This window comes from Nanorana parkeri, unplaced genomic scaffold (genome assembly GCF_000935625.1).
Source record: "Nanorana parkeri isolate BGI_ZX_2015 unplaced genomic scaffold, ASM93562v1 scaffold20, whole genome shotgun sequence".
NCBI lineage: Eukaryota > Metazoa > Chordata > Amphibia > Anura > Dicroglossidae > Nanorana > Nanorana parkeri.
This window is the reverse complement of record NW_017306288.1, coordinates 2,200,929-2,215,014: the sequence shown is the minus strand read 5'-3', so window position 1 is coordinate 2,215,014 and position 14,086 is coordinate 2,200,929.

The window sequence follows — 14,086 nt, the reverse complement described above, 5'->3', positions numbered from 1 at the left end:
AATAATAAATGTTTGATAAAGTAGGGAAGGCATTTTATAAAAAAAAAAAATGTTGCTACTTTTTCCTTTCATATATTAAAAAATAAACCCAGTGGGGATTTAAATACCACCAAAAGAAAGCTCTATCTGTCCCAAAAAAATGACAAATTAAATTGTAGTACAGCGTTGAATCATTGAGTAAATGTCAAAGTACCGCAGTGCTGAATACTGAAAATGGCCTGGACAGGAAGGGGGCTTAACACCACAGTCAGCAAGTGGTTAAAGGCTGCTCAACGCTTTCAGAAAGCTCTGCACATGCTCTATAAAAGCTTGCTACAAACACAAATTCTGCCATTTACAATGTATGTGAACAAGTATAATAAAGATGGACAACTGTAACGTCTCATCGTCATACTCACACATTCTCAGGTATTTCTGTATAGTCAAAAGAAAAGGCTTATACCCAGAGTACCAAACCCAATTTTGATTAAACCCTAAAATAGGATGGTTTTATTAACAAATTACTCTTAAAACAGCCCCCAACTGTTATATAAGACAGAAATAAGAATTATGAAATGATCAAATAGGATCAAATCAAAGTACAGTGTTAATGAGGGTCGGAGAGTCAAAATGTTGTACGAAATAATATAAATGTATTTAAATTCTTGGTCATTATAAACACACCACTTAGCCACCACTTGTTACTCTCTAAAAAAAGGTTATTGCAACAACCCACACTCGCATATCAAAAAACATACACTCTAGGACGGGCTGATCAGTATTGTGAATGGTGCCGGTCAAGCTCAAGTTCATTGAGGAAACAGCGCTGGAAAAATAGTATACAATGTGTAGCTCAAAATGAGATACAGTATGACTATTTGGCCTTGGAGACTCCTTTTGTAGTGTTTAGATCTTTCCAAAGATGCTGAAAGGATTGTAATCCCTGAGATGAATGGTGTAACTATTGAACAGTTACAATTTGTAGCCACTGCTCTCGAAATGGAACAGGCAGACCATGAGACAAATGGTTTGGTCATAGACTCATTTTGAATACACGAACAAAGTCCTTTGTCACACATGGAAGAAGGATTCAACCAAACGGTGTGTAAAGTCACGAACAGTAGTACTCACGAGTGCTGGATTACTTCCGGGCGGTTTGTCTCAAAGGGTATGGGTTTATCCACTGCCTGTTGCTTCAGATAATCCTCTGTTGGGGAATCAATGCTCTTTGCTTGAAGAACTCCGGCTCTTGGAAAGCCTTCTTGGTATGTAGAGTGATTCCAAAGGCTTTGAATTGGTTGAAAATATAGTCATGAAATCGCGCTGTATGGCATCACAAATCGGGAAGTCTAGTGCCTGACATGCAGGTGGTTAGTCAGCTTAACGTCCACTACCATTAAACTGTCACAGGTCGATTCAATAGATCGGGAAGTGAGCGAACACATAGCGTCACTCGCTCACTTCTCGATCTATCCCTGCAGAGAGCCGTGACTGTCACGGCTCCCTGCAGGGATTCCCCCCCTCCCCTGTCCGATCCTCCAGCGCTGACTGGTGGAACGGAGGGGGGAGGGGCGGACACAGCTGGCTCTGCCTCTAGATAGGCAGAGCCAGCTGTCAATCTCGCAGCTGGGTGGATCTCGACAGTAATGTCGGGATCCGTCGCGGCTGGGACATCTCAGTATACCGCGAGCTGTGGCTCGCGGTATACTGAGCTTAGGGTGACAGGAGGACGGTAGTTTGTGTCCTCCCGTTACCCTTAGGAGAACTCTGGGGAAAAGCCCTGACCCATAGTTCTCCTTTAACTGTCGCATCTTGAAGAAGTGGTCATGGGGACTTCTTAAGTTGTGATTGTTTTCTCAGGTGATGCTCCAGTTTCAGACAGCCAAGAACAAGTGCAGATGAAAACAGGTGCAAAAAACATGCAGTTGGAAAAGTAGTGTAAGCTCAGGTGAAAACAGGGGCACATGTTGAAAGACAGATTTGCACATAAAAAAAATGATCTAAGAGGCTAAAACTGTCGCATTGCTTTGATAAATTCCCCCCACGGTGATTTGTGATCAATTTACGTATGAGTGATTGCTAACAAGCGATTCTTCATCAAATAAAAAATTGAAGAATACTTGGACGATTTCTTAAGGGACCGTAATATACAGGGGTACGGGTACTCCTAGAATGAGATCCTAATAGGTTGGACTTGATGGACTAATGTCTTTATTCAACCTCAAATACTATGTAACTATGTAACTATGTAATACAGGTGGTTTTGTTTCGCACTTTGCGACTGAAAATAAAATCAGTGAAAATACAATCTTTCAGGTATAAATGTGTACAATTAAAATTCATCACCTAATCGATCTTAGTTAAGATTGGTTCTCCCACCACAGGCAGATATTTATTGCTCACATTGAATGATTAATGGTATAATCATGTCTATATGTGTGTGGTCACCTTAAGCTGCTTCACTATCAGACTTTGTGTCAGTAAATGACGGCGGATTTTCCCCAATAAATACTGAAGCTGTAGCCTGAGACTTGTGTCTCACTGATCCAGCTCTGAATGAACTATTAAGCAATATAAGTCTGTGCTTGCCCGTAGAGTATCCCCCGTTAATGTGTCCTTATCTCTTACAATGTTACATTCAACTGTAATAATTTTTTGTAATTTGACTTTAACCACGTCAGTACCGGCATGTTACACCCCCTTCATTACCAGGCCATTTTTCAGTATTCAGTGCTGCGTAAGTGTGGCTTAGACGCAACACTGTAACCAAATTCCTTTTATATTATTTTTGGGGACAAGCTTTCTTTAAGTCGTATTAAATAACACGGCTCTCTGCTGTCTACTGACAGCGGGAGCTGCGGCTGCGCGCACTCAGGCGTTCACAGGGCGACTTTTTTTATCCACTTAGAGTCCCAGCTCAACCACTATTTGTCACAGTGGCCTTTTAAAAAAACACCCGAACTCAACAGCACCTGCCGGCACTGGATTTGCTGGCTTCAGTGACAGTTGGAACCCAGTGCTAAAGGAGGAGCTGAATTGATCATCTCATGGGTTTCCAATCTCTCTATACATACTGTAGAAGAAAATGCAAACACAATGAGGACATTTCGGGGGTGGATGTTTGCCATAATTAACCTTGTCTGTGCTGTGCTGGCACATCTCATTATCAGTTATAAACAAGATGTGCAGTCTGTCATAATAAAGGGTTTAAGATCTCAGGGCTTGGTTGGTACATTTTAAGTTGCTGAGGGGAAACTGAGTTTGTACCCCTCCATGTTCACTTTGAAATTGCTCAGAGTAGCTTGTGGTCTGCTCCAAGGAAACCCCTAAATTATTTTTTTGACTGCATTAGTGGAAATACATTATAAAGCACAGCGGCGTAGTGGTTAGCACTTCTGCCTTGCAGCAATGAGGGTCCCCAGTTAATCCCGGTCAGCACACTATCTGCGAGGAATTTGAATGCTCTCCCTGTGCTTGTGTGAGTTTCTGCTGGATACTCCGGTCTCCTCCCACAGTCCAAAGACATGCTGGAAGGTTAATTGGCTCCTGTCTAAGTTCACAATGTATGTATGCAGGTGAGATAGGAACCTTAGATTGTAAGCTCCTTGAGGGCAGGGACTGATGTGAATGTGCAACTTTGTAAAGCGCTGCGTAAATTATCGGTGCTATATAAATATAAAAAAAATACATGAATACGTCCGCCTTTACACCTATGCATTGCGGCAATGCACGGGTCTTTGTGCATTATTTTGAAGGAATGAAAACCAACCAACCAACCAACCAAGTAAAAGTTGCTGGCATACCACCCATGCTGTAGCGAACCACAAAGCACAGGCCATGCGTTATACTGCGCTGCATTACAAAAATGGTTCCGTTATGTTCTGTTGTATGATGAACAGACTGTTCAAACCAAATGAACTACCTTACCACAAGGCATGGGCTGCCGATGTCTGCAGGAACCCAAAACATCTTTGCTGTATTGGCCCTAACTTTGAACTCTCTTTGGCAAGCAGTCATTTCCAGGGCTCAGTACAGCCAAGAACTGAGACATTTGGTTAAAAACAGCGGAAACACAAATTCTTTTTCCCCAAACAACAATGACAGAATTGTTCTACCCGGTCTGTTTTGTGTGCTAATTGCGTCTATTAGATGATTAGTTTAATGACATTATCTTATTATAGTTTAATTCCTCGTGCTCTATTCTTACACAGGTCCCCCTGACGGATTATATTTGTTAATACGCAAATGATGAATGACTCCTAACATAGATACGCTTTGGACCGGTAAGTGTAAACAAATGTTTTCCAGTATTATCAGATGCGCTATACTTGGTGTTTATCATGTACTCTTCCCCCTCGGTTTGTGGTTTCATCCCATGCACCTTTAAGTGAAGTATTGCTGAGATTTGCATATTGTACAGTCAGTGCTTTTTGAAATGAAAATGATTTAAAACTACTTGGGCCCCATTCACACTATGCAATTTGGGATTCCTCTGGCAGGAATCACTCATTTAGATGCGGCTGCTGTCACCCGGTCAAGTTAATGACCAGGTGACAGCAGCCTCATCTGTAAGCAACAGTACTGTATTTCATATGATTACATGCATTTTGGAATAGATCACTGTCCTTTGGTTCCTGCTGCAGGAATCTCAAATCGCATAGGCTCTGTTCACACCTGAGTGTTTCCATAACACGTGTCAAATGGAAAAAAAACGCATTTTGATGCCACCCCAAATGCGGCCAAGAAGACGAGCGAGAAAAAAAAATTTGGGTTTTGCTACATGCACTACGTTCGCCATGGGTTCCTATACAGGCGGCAAACACTGAGACCCGCCGTACACCGAGGCAACACCCCACTGTGCGGCAATCGTGCACGATTTGCGGTCAGGAGTCGCCCAGGTGTGCACCGATCGATCTGTGGATGCCATTATTTTTCCAATGGCACCCCAGTCTAAAACAGCCATGCGTCGTGTATCGCAGAAAAAAGGTACTTCCCGGCGCGACTGGGGTGCCATTGGAAAATAATGCCACCCACCCAGGTGTGCACCGGCCCCGAAAACCTGAAAACAAATGTGCGCAAACGTGAAACGCCACACCTAGGTGTGAATGAGGCCCCAGTGTGAACATAGCCATATAGCCCAACTCCAGCTTCAGGGACCCCCAAGTCCAAAGGGTTAAAGTAGAACTGAAGCCAAAAGCCTTTTTTAGTTTTGGATGGAGTGGATTGGGAGTAGCACATTTGTCAGAATTCTAGTGCCGTCTCTGTCACCCCCTCTATTTGTCACTGTTCTCACTGAAAGAAAATCTCATATTTGGGATGTCACCAGAACAGAGGTGGATGGGAAATCTTCCAATGGGGACACTAGTTATGGTGATCCTGCTGACCAGTAGGGATTTCCCTCACTTTGGAGGGACTTCCTCTCATTTCCTGTTAAGCTATTAGACCGGAAGTGAAGGCAAGTCTTTTCATTGAGTCACAGATGGCAAAAACAAGGCTGACGGGTTATAAACCCTCCTTTACTCTATGCAAAACTACAAAAATAAAAAGCTACTACAGCTCTGGCAATCACTACATTTTAGTAGCCACCTGACAAAAGGTGATGGGGGCTGTCCAAGTTTATATTTTCCGGACCTGGTGACAGTGTTGTCCCTGAAACAGGATGTGAATAGAAAGCTCTCTCAAAGGCACAATAGGAGAAGTCTAGAATCTCTCAAGCTTTTTATTGCTGTCTTGTGTTCCCCTTGGAGATTTCCCCGACTTCCTGTCATAGTGGCACCACCACCATCATCAAGACTGGAAGTGAGGGAAATCTCCAAGGGGACACAGGCAGCTATAAAAATCAGAGTTTTCTACTCTACACTAAATCATAAAAAATAAATTATTTTTGCTGGAGTTGCACTTTAAGAGTTCGCACTCGTGTGCAATAATATGCATTTATAAATGATTTTCATGTTGTTGAGACCCTTCAATGACATGTTTTATAAGCAATAAGCTACATCCATTAAAATGCATTTATAATACCTTTCACATGTAGATAGATTCATCCTTCTTTCACTTGCTGGTAACTGCTCAATCTACTGTGCACTGAGAATGCCTCCAGGTTAATGAGAGCCCTCATTAGAATTTAAAGCCATTTTAGCATCCTGGGCAGTGGAGGAGGAGGAGTATACGAATGTTTCTGGAGTGAGACCTAGTATTAAGGATTTTATTTTAGCAACAGTTGTGTTAAAGGGTGACTTCCAGTCATGTCAAATCACTGCCCTGGAGGTCAGGCTTTGTAGAGGTCACTGACTGTATGCTTGTTCCAGGTCAGAGATAGTAGAGCATAAAAGGTTCACTTTAAAGTTCTTTTACAGATGTTAGCATAGAGGTGTGTGCTGGCCCAGCGAATTATTATATAATATACACTATATTGCCAAAAGTATTGGGACAGCCCTCCAAATCACTGGATTCAGGTGATCTGTGAAATTTCCATGCTACTAAATATTCCGCGGTCACCTGTTAGTGGTATTATAACAAAGTGGAAGCAACTGGGAACAACAGCAACTCAGCCACGAGGTGGAAGGCCACGTAAAATGACAGAGCGGGGTCAGCACATGCTGAAGCACACAAGTCGCCAACTGTCTGCAGAGTCAACATCTACAGACCTCCAAACTTTGTGTGGCCTTCAGATTGGCACAACAACAGTGCGTAGAGAGCTTCATGGAACGGGTTTCCATGGCTGAGCAGCTGCATCCAAGCCTTACATCACCAAGTGCAATGCAAAGCGGCGGATGCAGCGGTGTAACGCACGCCGCCACTGGACTCTAGAGAAGTGGAGACGTGTTCTCTGGAGTGACCAATCACGCTCCTCTGTTTTTTAAATGGCGCAGTTGTATGTGGTTCAATGCAGACGTCACTTTGTCCATTCACAATCCTTTGACAGGATATGTAACTGGAAAAACAACAGTTTCTGTCTGCCACCCCGGCAGAGGGATCTGTAATTGTCAATGTAGTTCTTTACTACACTTGTAGTCCACTGACACTTCCTCTGCATATCTGTACTTTGGTACACACAGGGACGGGAGGGAGAATCTGCAGAAACCAGAGCATTGCACCTGTGATCTACTGATTGTGGTTGCCATGTTTTACACTTTTTTTTTAACGTGGACTTTTCCTTTAAGCCCCAAGCTAAGCACCTGCATAATGCAAAAACTGCATAAAATTGGGGTAAAAGTCACAGCTTAATATAATACACAAGCACAATGACAGGAATACCGCCAGACTTCTCTCCTCCGATTCCCATCTCCAGTGAATGCTCCTTTTTTTTTTTTTTTTTTACAGCGTGGCAAAATAATTGCAATTCTCACATCACTTCTTATGAATAATATTAAGACAACATAATCATATCACAGGATCACAGGCTGCATTTAAATGAGCCGTTTCCCATTGCCATGTGTCTCAAGCTGTCTGCGCGAGCTCAATGCGTGTTACAAAGACAGAGGCTCGCTTGTTTATCGGCAGATTTAAACTGATCATAATATTAATCAGGAATGAACATCTGAGCGCTAATTCAATTGCTGAGACAAAACCAAGGTGTCAAGTCGTGTTTGTTTTTATGGGTAATTTATTGTGTTATACGCTTGGACTTCAGACTCTTTATAGCTTTCAGGTACACCAATGGCAAAATAATGTCTGTAATGAAAAATAAAAACTTGTGTACGGAGAATAAGACTGATGGCCACTATGGGAAGGAAAAAGAGGGGAATGCAGGTACAGAAATCCCATAGCTGGCCCCTTTAAGGGAGAACGCAATACTCATCCAGATAATTAGAGCTAACGTGACACTGAGGCTGTTACACGTCGGCTCTATTGATCGAGAACTGAGCGATCACAAACCACTGATCACTGCCTGCAGAGTGGTGGCTGTCGTATCGCTCCCTGCAGGGATTCCCCCCTCCCCGTTCCCCCAGCGCTAACTGGAGGGACCGGAACAGCCTCTAGTGGGCCAGAGACAGCTGTCAATCAGGTAATGGGGTGGATCCCGACAATATTGTCAGGATCCCTCCCAGCTGCAGCGCGGCTCTGTGCTGTCGTCATACTGTATAGCGGGAATTTGCCCGCTATATGCTGCATTTTAGGTCACAGAAGGACATTAATATATGTCCTCCTGTGACACTAAAGAGAACTATGTCCCAAAAAAAAAAAAAAGTTGGGGCATAGTTCTCTTTGAAACAGTACTACATTTAAATATTGACATATTCGTGACAAGTAGTTTTGTGGAGTCTTGCCTTGACTGCAGCACTACTTGCTACCCTCGTAAGATATATATATAAAAATGTTCTTCCCCTCTATTGTGTTACCAGGAAGATGATCATACAACTGGTTATTTTATTGATTAGTGATAAGAGCACAGAAATGTAATGTATTGATCGCCGTCCATTAGCTCTTTAATGTAATCCTAGCAAGTCATTAATGCCACAACGGACTCCTGGGATTGTATAAATTACATCTTAGATATCCTAAGTACAGGGACACCTGTCCCCATCATGTTAGGAAATTCTTTTATTTTTTTTCAATTTTTTTCCCCCCCCCCCCCCCTCCCCTCACTTTAAATACATAAAGATCTGCAGGACTTTTATTTGTCAAAAAAAAAGTGTTTGCACTATGTTGTTTTATTTCCTTTGAAATTGATCATAATACTATATGTTGCAATTTTGATGCTTGCAGGTGGTGGGCTTTTGTGTACTAAAATCAAGTCAGTGCCATCTTTTTGTTTGTATCATGTGTTTTGGCTGTCATTTACACTTTGGAGTGGATTTACAATATCACTAATTTTCAAAAAGGAAAATAAAAAAACACTGCCGGAATATTATAAAGAGGAGCAGTGGGCTTTAAAAATTTGCCCTCTGCTTTGCTTGCTTTGGGACTGTAGGATCGGGAAGGAGGACTAAAACCTTGAGCCAGAGCTCCCCTTCTCTACCCATATCAATTCTGTGGAGCAGGAGTGGAAGAAGTTTCAGAGGAGAAAAGGCATCGATCAAGGTGCACTGATTCCGTAGAGCAGGGCTCAAAATTTCCACTCGCCTCCTCGCAAATGGAGATTGAAAATTGCATAAGGGTGAGTGGAAAATCACGGGGGGAATTGCCGCCGCTACAGCAGCGGTGATCACACGGTCAGTTCTCCCTCCCTTCTCCTCCTCGGCTGCTCTGTAGCTGCAGCGGCCGAGGAGCAGAAGAGGAGGGAGGGAAAACTGAACGGGTGATCGCCACTTCTGAAGCAGTGCAGCTGTCTGCCCTTCACTCTGGCCACCTGCAGCTTCCTCTGCCCACCTCAGCTGCCATAGGCTGGGAGGAAGACTGCAGAGAAACAATTGGCTGGTTGGCAGGACAGAGTGGGACCTGACGGGAGGCTTCACCTTGGCGTCTCGGCCACGGGGGATACATCGCTGTACCCCTCCACCCCCAGGAGGGCACCTGAATAACATCAGCTATTTGCACTGCAAGTCCCTGTTCTTTCTTTCTTCCTTCCACCACTGACCTCTGCATACTGTGCATTATTACTGACTTCTGTACTGTGCGTCATACCACTGACCTCTGTATACTGTGCATTATTACTGACTTCTGTACTGTGCGTCATACCACTGACCTCTGCATACTGTGCATTATTACTGACCTCTGTATACTGTGCATTATTACTGACTTCTGTACTGTGCGTCATACCACTGACCTCTGCATACTGTGCATTATTACTGACTTCTGTACAGTGCGTCATACCACTGACCTCTGTATACTGTGCATTATTACTGACCTCTGCACTGTGCGTCACACTGCTGACCTGCAGCTGTCTGCCCTTCACTCTGGCCACCTGCAGCTTCCTCTGCCCACCTCAGCTGCCATAGGCTGGGAGGAAGACTGCAGAGAAACAATTGGCTGGTTGGCAGGACAGAGTGGGACCTGACGGGAGGCTTCACCTTGGCGTCTCGGCCACGGGGGATACATCGCTGTACCCCTCCACCCCCAGGAGGGCACCTGAATAACATCAGCTATTTGCACTGCAAGTCCCTGTTCTTTCTTTCTTCCTTCCACCACTGACCTCTGCATACTGTGCATTATTACTGACTTCTGTACTGTGCGTCATACCACTGACCTCTGTATACTGTGCATTATTACTGACTTCTGTACTGTGCGTCATACCACTGACCTCTGTATACTGTGCATTATTACTGACTTCTGTACTGTGCGTCATACTGCTGACCTCTGTATACTGTGCATTATTACTGACCTCTGCACTGTGCGTCACACTGCTGACCTCTGTATATTTCTGCAGCACGGGACCAGAAGGGAGGCTCAACGAGGCTGCTGGAGGCTTCACTTTGGTACATGGAGGCCATCGCGGCACCACCAGGAGAGGAAGAGAGCACCTGAATCAGATCAACTGTGCACTGTAAGTCCCTGTTTTTTTTTCTGTGTCACACCGCTGGCATTTGTGTTGTTACTGATCTCTGTACTCTGCGTCTCACCGCTGACCTGGTGGAGTTAAGGCCGGGGCAGGGTAGAGGGGTTAGGTGGAGCAACTGGTGGTGAGTAACTCTTAAAGCCTGGCTAGCTCAGGACTTGAAATTTTGAGCACTGCCATAGAACATCCATTGCTTACGGCATGGGATCCCAGGACACAAAGCTGTTCAATTTGCAGCTTCTTTTTTATAAAGTAACTGTCCCCTTTAAGTATGAAGGGCTTGCTTTAGGGTGTCTGGAAGCCGGAGGGCATGCATTAAGAGGTAAAATAACTTTCCCTGGAAAAAAACAAAAGCCATAGGTGTTGCTATTACTGGCTTATTCTGCAAACAATAGTTGTCTGCCATGTCGATACTAAATTGACATATTGAGTCATTAACCCAGAATGAGCATGCAAAGGAGGTGATTTGACTTTTATTATCAGTGACTGAGGACACTACAATATTTAGACTGATAGCATTTTCAAGGAAGTCAGAAATGGTAGCCTCCATGTTTCTCTCACCTAGGTTTTAGGGCAAGGACTTATTTTAGGTGAAAGTCAATGGCAGCACAGGCATGCTCTCCGGGCGCAGTGCGATCGGCTGCACCGGAATGCGTGGCACATCAATGCTGGTGTTTTTTCTGACTGGACCGTGGGCATTGATGTGCCACACGTTACGGTGCGGCCCATCACACTGCAGCCGGAGGGTGTGGCTGTAGCTGTGCCATTGACTAAAATGCACTGCCACGGCCCCTCCCGCCCCAAAATAAAGTGAGCCATCCAAAATGCGATCCAGTCAAAAATCGGGCCAGAACGCACTGAGGCTGGTGTGAACTAGCCCTTCGTCCAGGGTTAGCCAAACTCCAGCCCTCCAGCTGTGGGGGAAACTACAAATCCCATGAGGCATTGTAAGATTCTCACAGCCACGACTCCCAGAGAGAGAGATGCATCATGGGAGTCTCACCACAGCTGGAGGGCTGGAGTTTGGCTACCCCTGCCTTAGTCATTCAAAATGTCCCCTCACTTCCTGCTTTGGTGACCTGGAACAGAAAGTGAGGAGAAACCCTGAAAGGGTTAAGAACACCTTTTGATATAGTACAGTTGGGAAGGGCTACACACTCTGCCCCTCCTCCACCCCCCCTCTATACTTGACCCTGTGGGGAGAATTCCCTTCACTTCCCTCCTAGTTAATCACAACAACCTGGGACAGAGTTACAAAAGGAACACATAGCAACAAAAACCTGAGAGTGTTACTCACCTTTTGCCACTAAAAATATAACGTTTTTAGTTGACTTCTACATAAGTGTATCTAAAGTAAAATCTTTTTTTTCCCCAGAAGGTTAACCCTTTGTTTGTCCGGGTGATCACTGTTACAGTAAATATAGTGAGGTTAAATCCAAATCAGAAAAGGAAGAGAGGGGAAATCTTTCTATGGTGACCCCTGTCTAAGAAGAGGTTTCCTCTCACTTCTTATATCTATGGGCCAGAAAGTTAGGCAAGTGTTCCCATTAGACACAAAAGACAAAACAGACAGGGGAGTTTTACCATTTATAGTAAAAAAAAAAAAAAAAAACTGGGACCATAATGGACACTCTGTATCCAGGTGGTAGAACACTATTGGGAGGCAGCATTTAAAAGGAAAGTTTTGGGAGAGCAAAATATGCTCTTCCCTAATACACAGGAGCTGTCTCTATACACACACAGAGAGCTGATCCCGTGACTGCTGGATGATCAGCTCTCTTCTCCCTGCAGAGAGCAGTGACTGCCGGTCACCACCCTCCCCATTACTCCAGCCCTCACTGGGGGGGACAGGCAGGGGAGGGGGCGGGCACAGCTGGCTCTAGAGAGGCAGAACCAGATGTCAATCAGGCAGCATGGTGGTTCCCCCTCAATACTGTTGGGATCCTTCCGGGCTTTGCACTTTGGGTCACAGGAATGCATTAGTGAATACGGTGACCCAAAAGAAAAATTAAAACAAAAAAAGGTTTGGCTTTAGTCCTCTTAAGAAAACACCTCATGATGCAGGAATGGGTAGTGTAGCATGCATGCTGCGCTTTCCATTATGACGATTGTATAGGGATTGCACTGCAGGCTGTGTGACTCAATTGTGTCTTCCTGAAGTTCCCCTAACACACTTAAAATATCCCGACACCAAATGTGTTCGTGCAGCAACACTGATATAATACAATGATTATTGGCTCAAATAAATATCATAATTATATATAAACAAACACCAGAGTGATTCAATAAATATAGAACACCAAAAAGTGTATAACACGTACACAATCTCTTAACCACTTCCTGGCCGGAGCAATTTCTTACTATTTGCACACATGATGAAATCTGAATTTCTAGCTAGAAAACAGCTTCAGACCCCCAAACAATGAGATATTTTCTGAAAGGGGGGGGGAATAAAATGCTAGTATCACATGTTTTTTCATGTCGCACGGCAAATGTTTATCAAACCGGTATTTGTAGGATAAAATACACTAAAATGAAATTTAGTGCACAGAAACAGAATATAATACCCCATTTTTTGGTCACATCAGATAAATCAATACATTGCATGCGCCCGTGAAACCGCAAAAAATCTACAATTACCAAAATCTCCCATAGGCGATGCTTTTAGAGCTTTAAGGCTGGGTTCACACCTCAGTGTATTGGAAACTCGCGTTTGCCGCACGTTTCTTACCGCGATTTGCGGCAAAAGAAACGTGCATCAAACACGAGTTTCCGATGGATACAGCGGGATACGCGCGTCAATACGCCCCAAAGAAGCTCATGTACTTCTTTGGGCATATGGCGTTTTACCGCGCGATCGAACCTGCGGTAAAACACGCAGGTGAGAACCATGCCCATAGGCAAACATGGGTTTTCACCTGTTGCTCGTTTTACCGCGCGGTAAAACACGTGGTAAAACGCTCAGGTGTGAACTGGGCCTAACTGCTCATCAGTTTAGTGTTACCAGTGATTGATGGCACTAGAATTATTGCTCTCACCTGACGCGCCTTTGCAGTGTATGGGCATGCATGTGGGAGGCAGGGGACTTTAGACTTTTTTTTTTTTTTGCATTAATAATTTTTTGCTTGCACATAAACAGCAATCGCCTGCTGTTCAACCCTATACCATGAACACGCTGCAGCAGCCGCCATGTTCTTTGTATAGCCACCTCAAGCGGATGGCAGGTATTTACGTGAACCTGCATGAAGTGGTTATATACTCATAAAATGTCCGCCCAAGAAACAAATAGTGCTCAAATTAATGAAATGTGCAATCATACAAGTGCCCAACTAATAAATGACAACTGGTGTCTCTAAGTGCTGAACTCGTGCAGAAGGATCATAAATCCGCCCACTAAATTGCATTCACCTAAGTATCATATGCTCAGGAAGTGTCTTCACCCGTGCACAACGAAGATAGCAGCCTCTCACCTTCTGAATGGCCCTCCCGAGATGGTCACAAAAACCTTTTCCCTATTTATGTCCAGGAGGGGATATCCTGCCCTTAAGGGTCTGAACACCCAGTACTGACACGATCCGAATTCTCAATATGTAACAAGACACAGAGTACAAGATGCGGCTTCCACACTCCCGGGCACTATGAGCTTTGTGGACGTGCGCGGGAGTGTGG